Source organism: Nomascus leucogenys, chromosome 14 (genome assembly GCF_006542625.1).
Source record: "Nomascus leucogenys isolate Asia chromosome 14, Asia_NLE_v1, whole genome shotgun sequence".
In the NCBI taxonomy this organism is placed as follows: Eukaryota; Metazoa; Chordata; class Mammalia; order Primates; family Hylobatidae; genus Nomascus; species Nomascus leucogenys.
Window position 1 is genome coordinate 33,006,480 of NC_044394.1, and position 13,383 is coordinate 33,019,862.

A 13,383-nucleotide genomic window follows, 5' to 3' on the forward strand; every position below is an offset into this window, starting at 1 on the left:
AGAGTCTCACTGTCGCCCAGGCTGGAGTGCAGTGGCACGATCTCGGCTCACTCTGCAGGCTCCACCACCCGGGGTTCATGCCATTCTCCTGCCTCAGCCTCCCGAGCGGCTGGGACTACAGGCGCCCACCACCTCGCCCGGCTAATTTTTTTTTTTTTTATTTTTAGTAGAGACGGGGTTTCACTGTGTTAGCCAGGATGGTCTCGATCTCCTGACCTCGTGATCCGCCCGCCTTGGCCTCCCAAAGTGCTGGGATTACAGGCGTGAGCCACTGCACCCGGCCTCCTCTTCAGTTTTTTCAAATGTGTTTGAATTAAGATCACTCATTGGTTTATCAGACTTATAAAATGAGAAAGGGGGTCCCAAGGTGGGTGCTGTGGTGAAGATGTGTAGTCTCAGTTAACTGGGAGGCTAAGGCAGGAAGAATGCTTGAGCCCAGGAGTTCAAGGCTGCAGTGTGCCATGATGGTGCATGTGAATAGCCACTGCACTTGAACATGGGCAACATGGTGAGATCTGGTCTCTTAAAAATAAGAGACTTCTTATGGAAGGAAGTAATCAATGCATTCTTAAAATCAGATAATGTGTTTTATAAATACAGAGGTTGGTGAATCAAATCCAGGTCTTTAAGTTTTGTTCTGTATTTTGCTCTGCATTTTCTTAGTCCTTTCAGGGGAACAAACTAAAACTTTGCCCCAATTTCTCCACCATGTGGATAGAGCAATCACAGCACATTTTGGGGTCCCAGTCCATTGGTAGGATATAAATTTTTTTTTTTTTTTTCAAGACGGAGTCTCGCTCTGTTGCCCAGGCTGGAGTGCAGTGGCCCAATCTCGACTCACTGCAAGCTCCGCCTCCCGGGTTCACGCCATTCTCCTGCCTCAGCCTCCCGAGTAGCTGGGACTACAGGCACCCGCCACCATGCCTGGCTAATTTTTTTGTATAATTTTTTTGTATTTTTAGTAGAGACGGGTTTTCACCATTTTAGCCAGGATGGTCTCGATCTCCTGACCTCATGATCCACCTGCCTTGACCTCCCAAAGTGCTGGGATTACAGGCGTGAGCCACTGCGCCTGGCCAGATATAAATATTGTTAATGTGAACTTGAATTAAAAATGGCTTTTTAAAATGAGCAAAAAGTCCAGCGCAGTGGCTCATGCCTATAATCCCAGTGACTCTAGAGGCTGAGGCTGGAGGATCTCTTGAGTCCAGAAGTTTGAGGCTGCAGTGAGCCACAATCGTGCCACTGCACTTTAGCCTGGGCAACAGAGCCAGTCCTCCACTCTAACAAAACATTTTTCTTTTGTTTTTGAGACAGGGTCTCACTCTGCTGCCCAGGCTAGAGTGCAGTGGCATGATCTTGACTCACTGCACCCTCCACTTCCCAGGCTCAAGCGATTCTCATGCCTCAGCCTCCCAAGTAGTTGGGATTACAGCGTGTGTCACCATGCCCAGCTAATTTATGGTTTTTTTTTTGTAGAGACAGGGTTTCACCATGTTGCCCAGACTGGTCTCGAACTCGTGACCTCAAGCAATCCACCCACCTCAGCCTCCCAAAGTGCTGGGATTACAGGCATGAGCCACCATGCCCAGCCCAAAAAATTTTTCTAAAAGGGAAAAAAATAGAAAACACTCCTCTCAAAATCACAGTCCCTGTCTGAGATGCATTTTTCTCATCTCTAAACTGAGAAGCTTAGAAGAGATGAAGGCTAAGCTTCATCCCTTCCACTTCTAAAGGTCTATGCTTCTGTTGTTTCCAGCAGACCTTTTGAAACCTAGCAGGACAAAACCAGGCAAGGTCCAACTGCAGCCTCTAAGAGGAACACAGAAGACCCTCTTAATTTCTCGGGCTCAGCAACCGTTTTAGTTCAGAATATTATTTTAGTCTTCTGGCTACAGAACTGAATTTCCAACCTGAATCGCATGGATCAATGTCAGAGTGAATCAGGCATTCTTATTCAAAATATACATGTGAACATATATTTTAAAAATAAATCTAAATAATATACCAATATAAAAATGTTCCCGGAACAACAAAAAAAAATTTTTCTTTTTTTTTTTGAGATGGAGTTTTGCTCTGTCACCAGGCTGGAGTGCAGTGGCACAATCTCGGCTCCACGTCTCAGGTTCAAGTGATTCTCCTGCCTCAGCCTCCCGCGTAGCTGGGACTACAGGCAAATGCCACCAAGCCCAGCTAATTTTTGTATTTTTTTAGTAGAGACAGGGTTTCACCATGTTGGCCAGGATGGTCTCGATCTCTTGACCTTGTGATCCACCCGCCTTGGCCTCCCAAAGTGCTGGGATTACAGGCGTGAGCCACCGTGCCCGGCCACAAAATGATTTTTAAAAGGGAAGACAGGTAAGTGGATCATCATGTGTGTCTGTAATCACCATTTACTTGGAAGGCTGAGACAGGAGAATCATTTGAGCCCAGTAGTTCAAGTCTGCAGTGAGCTCTGACTGTGCCACTGCACTGCAGCCTGGGTGACAGAGCAAGACCTTGTCTCTAAAAAAAAAATAAAAACTAAAATTTTGTAAAAAGGATCATCAGATATCTCTGAATCACAAATTGCTCTTATTCCTGGGAATAAGACAAAACCACCAAACCTCCAAAGACAGCATTCAAAGATGCCTTTTGCAATTTCAAAAGATCCTTATTTCTGCCATGATGCAGCTAATAGAATATGTACACAGGCCTGCCTGCCTGCTTGCTTGCTTTCTTTCTTTTCTTTCTTTCTTTCTTTCTTTCTTTCTTTCTTTCTTTCTTTCTTTCTTTCTTTCTTTCTTTCTTTCTTTCTTTTCTTTCTTCCTTTCTTTCTTTTCTTTCTTCTTTCTTTCTTTTCTTTCTTCCTTTCTTTCTTTTCTTTCTTCCTTTCTTTCTTTCTTCCTTTCTTTCGGTCTTTGAAGAAGAAAGGTCACTAGTAGATTAGACTCTAATGTTTCAAGAGATTCCTTGGCATGGAAATTATTTTCAATGCCCAGAATGATGGAGGAATAGAAGATAAATGGGAGAGAAAATGGTTTGGATATATTTAGAAATAAAGATCTCCTAAAATAGCAAACACAAAAGGAGAACTAATGGTAAATTTTGTGTAGTTGTTGAAGATGTTTAAAGGCTTTGTTGTCTTCACTTATGACCAAATTATTCTCTAGACTGTTAAAACTCAAAATACTTAATTTATCCTATATGTACTTTACATGCATTAAATTATTATGTAATAATTTTCTTGAAGATTCCATCAGCAACACAGTAACAGTAAATGCATGGTACAAGACCTCATATTATAAATCATACTTAATGTACAGTATCAAAAATAAACTCACAACCTAACAACCAATCTGAAATCTAACTTCTCGTTGGAGGAATGAGATGTATTTTAATTATAGGTAATTGATGAGGTTTGATAACAAATATAGAAAGCTTCCAGTTTGCCAGCAGTCAAAGTTATAACTGGGGCATACCAGCAAAAGGTAGCACTGGAATTAACACACAGACTCAAATGTTAGTTCACCCACATTCTGCCTACTATCCCCATTCTCCTCCTGAACTACACCCCCATGTGTCTTTTGCATACAGAGCTCTCTTTGAAGCCAGCAAGTGTTTCATGCGTGGGAAATCAGGGGAATCAAAGCTACCTTATACAAAAGCATATGGTTAGGAGGCCAGGGGATGCTGAAAAACACTGCATACATACTTACAGTGTCCCTATGAGGAGCCCATCTGACTATGAAACCCTCAAGTTTTGCACTTTTTATGCCTACGGTGTTTAAATTGGTGGCCTCAATTTTATAACACCAGGGTTTGTTTTCACATTTAGTTCCCTGGGATTTTTTTAAACTGACTTTGACAAAAAGGAAAAAAAGAAAAAGAGAGTGCAAAATAGGAAAAGAAGGCAGGGAGTGGGGAAAGAATAAATCATTATGCAGCTCTCAGCCTCCACAGGGAAACAGCAGTACAAACCCACAGATCCAGAATTGTCAAGCAATGGGGCTGTTTGTTTACAAGTCACAGAATCAGTTATGTAACTAGGGAAGTTAAAGAAACCTAATGAGTGTGTGAGAGACTGATTCTTTGAAATAGTCAAGAGACTTCATCTCTGAAATAGATTCATACAGATGTTCTGTTTTCTTATTTTTAGTTGCTCTATAAATTTAGTTTTTGAGTTTTCTGTGTAGATAATGACCCTTTATTCTTCATTATTATTATTAGATACACTAAAACACTTTCTTACCATGGGAGTTGCTAAAGTATCAGCACATATTTTTCAGGGAAATTGGAATAGCTTTTTATCTTCTGATGTATTATGTTGGTAAAATAGTAATTGCGGTTTTTGTCATTGAAAGTAAGGGCAAAACCGCAATTACTTTTGTACCAACCTAATAGAATTCCTGTCTGATTTAGCAGGAAAAATGTATTACATGACCAATAGATCAGTTCCAATTTCTGTCCACCCTTCACTCCATTACTTCTTCTTTAAAAAATAATTGTTTTCACTTTTATTCTCAAAGGAGGTGATCTTCTTTTTTTAATTGATGATTTTTTGTTTGATTGTTTGTTCGTTTGTTTGTTTGTTGAAGTTCTGGGAACATAAAGTGTTTATAAGATGCAGACCTTTAAAAATATTTCCATGTAAGCCAGGAACAGTCGCTTGCCCTTGTAATCCCAACAATTTGGGAGGCTGAGGCAGGAGGATCACTTGAGGCCAGGAATTTGAGATCAGCCTGGGCAACATAGCAAGACCTCATCTTTAAAAATATAAAATGTATTTCCTTGTAAATACATTTTTTTTTTTTAGATCTGAGACAGTGTAAAGATTTCAACTCTAAAGAAAAAAATTAGAAAATCAAATGATTTAACTAAATCATCATATTGGGTTATAGTAAATTTCATAAATAAGTTATTCTCAACAAATGTCTTAAGAAAGTTTTTATGATCTCTTTAGTCAATGTCTGCATTTATATTTAATACTCTTTAAAAATGTGATTTTTTTCCTGAAAACTTAGAGCCACATTTCAGTGCTATGTTGGTAAAAATGGGAATCGACTCTGAAAGATTATAATTAATCAACTTCTGATAGCAAATTAAACTCAAACTATTGAGGTTGCAAAGTCAGTAACTTTATGAGAGATTGTTTTTCTTTCTCTTTCAGCTAACTCATTGTTCAGTGGGGTCAATTTGGTGTCATATGTTACTCCATGGGGAAAAATCCTAAGGGGATTAATGGAGAAGAATTACGTTTTTCACCAGGCAGAAAAAAGCCCTGAATTTGGTCCCTCAGGAATCTACTCAGGGTGTTTTCTGCTAGCAGTACCAGAGCCCTATGGCCCTATGGTGCTAGAGCTCTATGCAGTTCCAGGAGGGAACTGCGCCGCTGAGACTCAATACCCAGAAGGCTGCTCAGCTCTTGTTCCTGCTAAAATAGACACTGAAGCCTCATTAGTCTTTCGAGGTATGTGAGGAATGGCTGTTTTGTTTTTGTTTAATTAGGGTCTTCGTATAGAGCAGGACATTTAGTGGCCTATGTCCTTCTGTCTAATTTAAAGGTAGGGCTGAGCTGATTCACTGTCTAGAGATGAGTAGTGCAATGAACTACAATTAAACAAAAATAATAATAAAAACCTTTGCTCAGGGAGAATGTTTCAATAACTTATATGTTCCCAGGCCAGCAGTATCATAAAGCCTCTGCAGTTGGGCGTCTGATATTTACTATCTTAGAACAGTGGTATGAATTAGCCAAGGTCTCTCCATTTATTTGGTTGTCAGTGAATGCTAAATAGAAATAAGTGAGTCAAAATTAAAGGAAAAGATGGATATCAACTTGGTATGAACTCCTCTGAATTATTATTCAAATTCTTGGGTCCTTCTGGACTTTAAGACCATATTTTTGTCTATAATGGGGAAGAAAGATGATTTATGCAGTTTATTTAGAGGTAAATTTTATGGACAAAATTTTATACACATTCATACAATATGTGAGTTATAATCATTGTTTTAAGAAACAATGATAGCATACAGAGGTGCCTACAAAGTTTTTATTTAAAGAGTCAGGGTCCTTGTCACCCAGGCCGGAGTGCAGTGGCGTGATTCTGGCTCACTGCAACCTTGAACTCCTGGGCTCAATCAATTCTCCCTCCTCAGCCTCCCAAGTAGCTGGGACTACATGCACATGCCAACGTGACCAATAAATTGTTTTTTATTTTTTTCAAGATGGGGTCTTACCATGTTGCCCATGTTCAATTTGAAACATTATCTTTATCTTTTTTGCCTGCTGCCCAAAGCCATAAGAAAATGTATCATTATTATTTAAAATGAAATCATAGTTGTAATACTACTTTACTAATAATATTTTAATTTCAATAGGGACCTTAAACTTTCAAAGCACTCTTAGATATGTAGGCTAATTTATTCATTATTAGAGTTCTTTTTTTTTTTTTTGAGACGGAGTCTCGCTCTCTCGCCCAGGCTGGAGTGCAGTGGCGCGATCTCGGCTCACTGCAAGCTCCGCCTCCCGGGTTCACGCCATTCTCCTGCCTCAGCCTCTCCGAGTAGCTGGGACTACAGGTGCCCGCCACCACGCCCGGCTAATTTTTTGTATTTTTAGTAGAGACGGGGTTTCACCGTGGTCTCGATCTCCTGACCTCGTGATCCGCCCGCCTCGGCCTCCCAAAGTGCTGGGATTACAAGCGTGAGCCACCGTGCCTGGCCTATTAGAGTTCTTTAGTACACATAGTACATTCCTCTGAGATATGAAATGGCAATGATATGTACTCGTCTTATTACAAAGTGAAGATGGGATAGATTTTGGATATTTAAAAAAATAAGTGTACTTTATTTCTGTTTGTACAGTAGTCCCCCCCTTATCCATGGTTTCACTTTTCACGGTTTCAGTTGCCCAACATAAAATACAATAAGATATTTTGAGAGAGAGACCACATTAACCTTTATTACAGCATATTGTGATAATTGTTCTATTTTGTTATTGTTATTGTTAACTTCTTACTATGCCTAGTTTATAAATTAAACTTTATCAAAAAGTTATGCATGTATAGGAGAAAACAGTATCTATAGAGTTCTGTACTATTTGCCGTTTCAGGCACCCAGTGGGGATCTCGGAATATATCCCCCATGGGTAAGGGGGAACCACATACTTCAATACAAAGTTGAAAAGGCTCTGACCATATAGTATTCATGTTAATTTTATATTAAAACATCACTAAAACTGAGTGAACTAATTCTCAAAAAAAGGATATGTGTAGCTTTTGTTTCTTCAATAACAATGTGTAGAAGTGTCTTTTAAGAGTGATTTTAAACTACTTGTCTTTCAAGATAACTTTTAACTGATGACTTGGGGGCACTCATAAGCTCTCTGGGGATAAAACTGAGATTCCATTAGAATATCTTTGTTTAGGTTGGGGACAGTGGCTCTTGCCTGTAATCTCAGCACTTTGAGAGGCCAAGGCAGGAGGATCGCTTGAGCCCAGAAGTTCGAGACCAGCCTGGGAAACATGGTGAGATCTCTTCTCTTAAAAAAAAAAAATGGTTTAGTTTTTAAGTTCAAAGAGAGAGAGAGAGAGAATAGGGATAAAGAAGAAAAGAAATTCCTTTCTGTACAGGGCAGCTTTAAGTATAACTTCTTGGCAGTGTCTGAAGTGGCAGAAAGAGAATGGCGTCTGGGATTTGATTCTCTGCACTGTGATTTAAGTTCACTGAACCTGGGTTTCCTCATCTATAAAACGAGAATGTTGTCTTGAAGAGCAGGTGCTTAGTACTATTATAGTAAGCAAAGGAGTTCAACTAAATGACTTCTTGGGTTTCTTTTAAATGCCAGAATTAAATAATTGTAAAATAGATGAACCAATTTCCCTTCAATTGTGAGTAGTTTAAAATGCCACCAAAGATGGCAGAATAAGCCATTAAAATGGCTTTTATAAAACTTTCTTCCTTCTGCTTTTATCAACTATAAATTAAAGCTATTCTATTCATAGTCTAAAGCTGAGGAAATAAGCTTTTGTAACCTGCTAATATTTTCACCCCGGGAAAATAATTGTTCTTAGAAAAGCTAAAATGGGCTAGGCACCATGGCTGTCGCCTGTAATCCTAGCACTTTGGGAGGTGGAGGCAGGTGGATCACCTGAGGTCAGGAGTTTGAGACCAGCCTGGCCATATGGTGAAACCCCATCTCTACTAAAAATACAAAAATTAGCCGGGTGTGGTGGCAGGTGCCTGTAATCTCAGCTACTCAGGAGGCTGAGTCAGGAGAATTGCTTAAACCCGGGAGGCAGAGGTTGCAGTGAGCTGAGATCGTGCCATTGCACTCCAGCCTGGGCAACAAGAGGGAAATTCCATCTCAAAAAGAAAAATAGAAAGAAAAGTTAAAATATTCCTATGCTTAATCCTACTGTTGGAAGCATAAAGATTTGTTATATTTCTTGCATGGGTTTAAAAACCAAGGACTGTTTTCAAAACTTAAAGCAATGATCAGGTGCCATATAACTGTCAAGTTATATATCACCTGAGGACCTTAATGGAGCACATAATAAATACTAATTAATTTAACCAACACCCCTGTGGTAAACGCATTATTACCCCTACTCCCCTTTAAACAGGCAGGCAGGGAGACTGATTCCATGAGACCAAGCAACTCACCCTGGGGATGTGTGGAAGAAGTTGCTGAGCCAGAAAAAGGAACCCAAAAGGTTGGAATCTGAACCCTATGTATTTACAACTTAAGAAGAAGAGTCTCGGCCGGGCGCGGTGGCTCACGCCTGTAATCCCAGCACTTTGGGAGGCTGAGGCGGGCGGATCACGAGGTCGGGAGATCGAGACCATCCTGGCTAACACAGTGAAACCCCGTCTCTACTAAAAAAATACAAAAAATCAGCCAGGCATGGTGGCGGGCGCCTGTAGTCCCAGCTACTCGGGAGGCTGAGGCAGGAGAATGGTGTGAACCCGGGAGGCGGAGCTTGCAGTGAGCCAAGATCGCGCCACTGCACTCCAGCCTGGGCGGCAGAGCAAGGCTCTGTCTCAAAAAAAAAAAAAAAAAAAAGAGTCTCATTCCTTACGGATAAAAACATTTCTGCTTCCCTTTAGGTTGATATATGTGTGAGGATAGAGTGGATTGTGTATATTACTGAGACACCCACCCTTCCCAAATGTTAGCTCTTTGTTTCCAGGATGTGCAATGACCAACAAATTATTTGTTGGTAATGCTAACACTTCAATTAGTTAAATCTACACTTACTTAGTAAGCTTCAAATTGTTCCTATAGATGGATTAGAAAATGGAATTTAATAAAAACAGTGAGGACTGAAAGCAACAAGGAAAATAAAACAGATTTCTCCATTAAGCGGGTAATTTTTTTATATTTTATTTTTTGAGACAGGGTCTCACTGTGTTGCCCAGCCTGGAGTGCAGTGGCGGAGTCATGGTTCCCTGCAGCCTTGACCTCCTAGGCTTGAGTGATCCTCCCACCTCAGCCTCCTAGGAAGCTGGGACTACAGGGGTGTGCCACAATGCTGGGCTAATTTTTTGTGTTTTTAGTAGAGATGAGGTTTTCCCAGGTTGCCCAGGCCGGTCTCGAACTCCTGGACTCAAGCGATTCCCTTGCCTTGGCCTCCTAAAGTGTTAGGATTACAGGTGTGAGCCATCACGCCTGGCCTTGCAGATAATAGATTTGCTTTTTTATTGTGGTTTTACTTTTATAATTTTTTTCAATAGTTGTTACTGGTAAGGTAGTCTAGGAATTATTTTGTGATCTCCTCTCCTGTCCTACCTCCTCAGTTTATAGAGGGCACTCAATAAGGACTTATTGGCTGAAACGTAATACTCCTCCCAGTCATACATTCATCAGTGACTAATATAGAATGTTGTATAATGGTTAATACAATGTTTGAGCAATTTACTCATTCTAGCATTCAGTTAATATTGTGTATTTACTCATTTGATCAGATAATTTGTGATTAGAAGAATCCAAGAAATAAACCAGAACTAGCCATGTTGATTTCAACTCAGTTAACTTTGACAAACACCCAGTGCAATTCTTTAGAAGCTAAAAATTTGATAATTTGATAACTGGACTATGACTTATGATTTTTAAAAAACAAAAAGACATTGAATGTGTCGAGAGCCAGTATGACATACATTTGCCCAAATTTTATTTTCCAAAACATCACTTTTCCTAGCCAAGAATAAATGCTAGAGGCTGCCTGACTACCACTATTAGGTAGCATAAAGAAACAGAATTCACCATCATTGGGTAGTTTTTTTTTTCCATACTACACTGCAATACTGGTTTATTTAGCATATGTATAAGCTCCTTTCTGTCATACTTTTGGAGTTTTGATGTATAAAATAACACCTTGAAATTGTTAGTTATAATACAGAAAAATAAAATTGAATTTGGTCAACATCGAGGTACTGCAGTGCACTTCTGAAAATAAGCCTCGCAAGTGTTTTTCCACTAGAATATTTATGGATATAGTAATTTAGGTAGTCATTCACTAGAGGAGATTATGACATGCCAGTAGCTGAAAGATGAGAATAAAACCTACATTTTCCAGTTGCAACTAGAGAAAGATGTAAAAACAAAAACAAAAAACCCAAAACACATGCACTTTTTTTAAGGACCTTTTTTTCCTTTTCTTTTCTTTTTTAGATTGGTACTAAGTTTAAGAGGTTTACACATTTGGCAAACTGTCTGTATGACTATTTCTGAAAGACCACATTCTTTCCTGTTTAAAGTTAAATAACTCCTGAGATTTTAATTTTAGTTTCTCAAACAGGACAAAACCAGTTGAACTGCTTTATATTATTTCCTGAGTCAGGAATTGAGGCCAACAGTGTTGAAAAGGTAACCATGAGTTGACTTTTTGTGTTTTGTAGGTTAATACTAGCAAAGAAAAGGGCAAGTTGTTTATGTCCTTAAAAATAATTTCAGAAGAAATTAAAGAGTCTTCCTTGTACTATTAATCACATTCTTTCTCACTCCTTTGTCAGAGGAAGAATTTATAAATGTCAGTAAAGTCCTTTTTATGCAGAAATTATTGAATTTAAATACATGCTAATTACTGCTACTGATAGCTGTATCTGCAACAGGATTAAAGCTGTTAGAATATATTTTAAGAGTCTTGGCAGATGAGTGTTCTTATAATCATCACATTTTAGAGACCTTTCTAAATCATGAGTTACGTGAAATAAAGAACCTAAAACAAATTAGGCAAGATCGTTTCATTTGTACATATTATGTGCCAGGTATTTTTTTAAAGTAAAAAAAAAAAAAGATTGTTTCAGCACGCTTCCCTTTCCCTCTGGGGCCTATTAAATACTATACAAACAAGTCTGCCTCTTACTTTGGCTTGTTTGGCGTTGGTATACACTTCTTAGGCAAGTGGGGCCAGCTCTCTAGAACTGGCTGTCTCATCTTGAACAGTTTGTTATTCATATTTCAGTCCTCTTTTTTTCACACCTGTTTTTCATTTCAGGATATCAGAGTATCTGATATTGATCAAATCAATGGAAAGCAGACTGGGATACAAGCATTTCAGACTAGCACATTAGGACTGGGTTTATCTCACTCACTGACACAAGCTGTATGATATCTGAGAGGGAAAATATTTGTTTAGAAATGTATTTTCACCTCTCTGTCAGGGTTACAATGGCTTGCCAGGCCAAGCATTGAGCAGAGAAGAAGGGCATCCATTTTGAGAAGCCACATACTTTAGATGACATATGCAGAAGCAACATGCATTGGCATTTCATCATTTAGAATCTTATCCAAGTGCCAACATTTATCCTAACCTGGAAGGGAAGGGTGCCAAAGTAAAAAAATGTGTTTACTTTGGCCTCATGAAATTCATGCTTGGGCAAATCTTAGGGGTATACAGTCTTCTGTACGTTCATGTGTAACACCCATTACTGTTAATAGGAGTTACCACATAGGTCCAAAAGAAAACATATCCTTTAGAATTGAACTTAGACCTTGGGGATCAAAAGAGCTCCCTAGCTAATAGCTGATGGGAATTGTGCAGTCTCAAATTTGCTCCCTGCTAACCTGACATCATCGAATTTGGAGAAGCAGAGCCAGGTTCATTCAGGGGTGGCAGAGAGAGAGAAAGTGGAAAAAAAAACTGTTTTGAAAATAAAAGTGATTATAAATCGGGCTTTTAAATTAAGTCACAGAAATCCCTACCTAATTATATCATGAAAACAAGTTCCAGCTCATAGTTCTTAGAAAAGAGAAGGTTGTGACAGATTTATTCTTGTTTGCTGCTTTCAACCCCAAGCACTCTTTTTTTTTTTTTTTTTTTTTTGAGACAGAGTCTTGCTCTGTCACCCAGGCTGGAGTGCCGTGGCGTGATCTCGGCTCACTGCAAGCTCCGCCTCCCGGGTTCACGCTAGTCTCCTGCCTCAGCCTCCTGAGTAGCTGGGACTACAGGCGTCCACCATCATGCCCGGCTAATTTTTTTGTATTTTTAGTAGAGACAGGGTTTCATCGTGTTAACCAGGATGGTCTCGATCTCCTGACCTCCTGATCCGCCTGCCTCGGCCTCCCAAAGTGCTGGGATTACAGGCGTGAGCCACTGTGCCCGGCCAACCCCAAGCACTCTTGATTAATTTTTCTGAAAACAATAAAATGAGTCTCAGCTAATAAAATTAGACTCATCTAATAAAATAATATTTAAATTTGGACATCAATTTACTTTTAATTTTCAGGGATTCATGGTAAGGGAAATCAGATGGTCAAAATAATCTGACCTACAGAAAAACACAAATTTTGATTTATATCCCATCACTAACCTTCTCGACCCCAAATGTGAACAAGGGGCCAGCCAGTTACTGAAGTAACAGAGTGTTGAGAAACTGCTGTGGGCGGAACATTATGGGAGGTGCTGAAGGGAGACAAATGTAATAGAAAAGTATAGTTCTTGTATTCAAATAAATGTATAACTAAGGCTGAATGTCAATACAAAGCATATGGATAGGTTTACATTTACTTTTTTGCTTTGAACTTGTCTCTCTCCTTTGAAAAGGGTAGTGAACTAGGGGATGAGGGGGGAAAAAGTAAGGTCCTCAGCAGTCTATTAAATGGGAATACGCAAAAATCTCTGAACAATTAGAGCCCTTAACTGTCTTCAGAATAGGATAGGAATTAAGAAGACAAGGTTTGAAAATAGATAAGTGTGAACCTGTCGCTTGAAGCTTTCCAAGTCCCTGTTTTCACATTTGTAAAATGGTAGCAACAATGCTACTTTTTAGGGCAGTTGAAGAAATTGAGTAAGAGAAAATATATGAAGAATTTAGCACAGGGCTTGGCAAATAGGAACAGTTCAAGTAAACAGTAGTCTTCATGGCCAGGTGCAGTGGCTCACGCCTGTAATCCCAGCA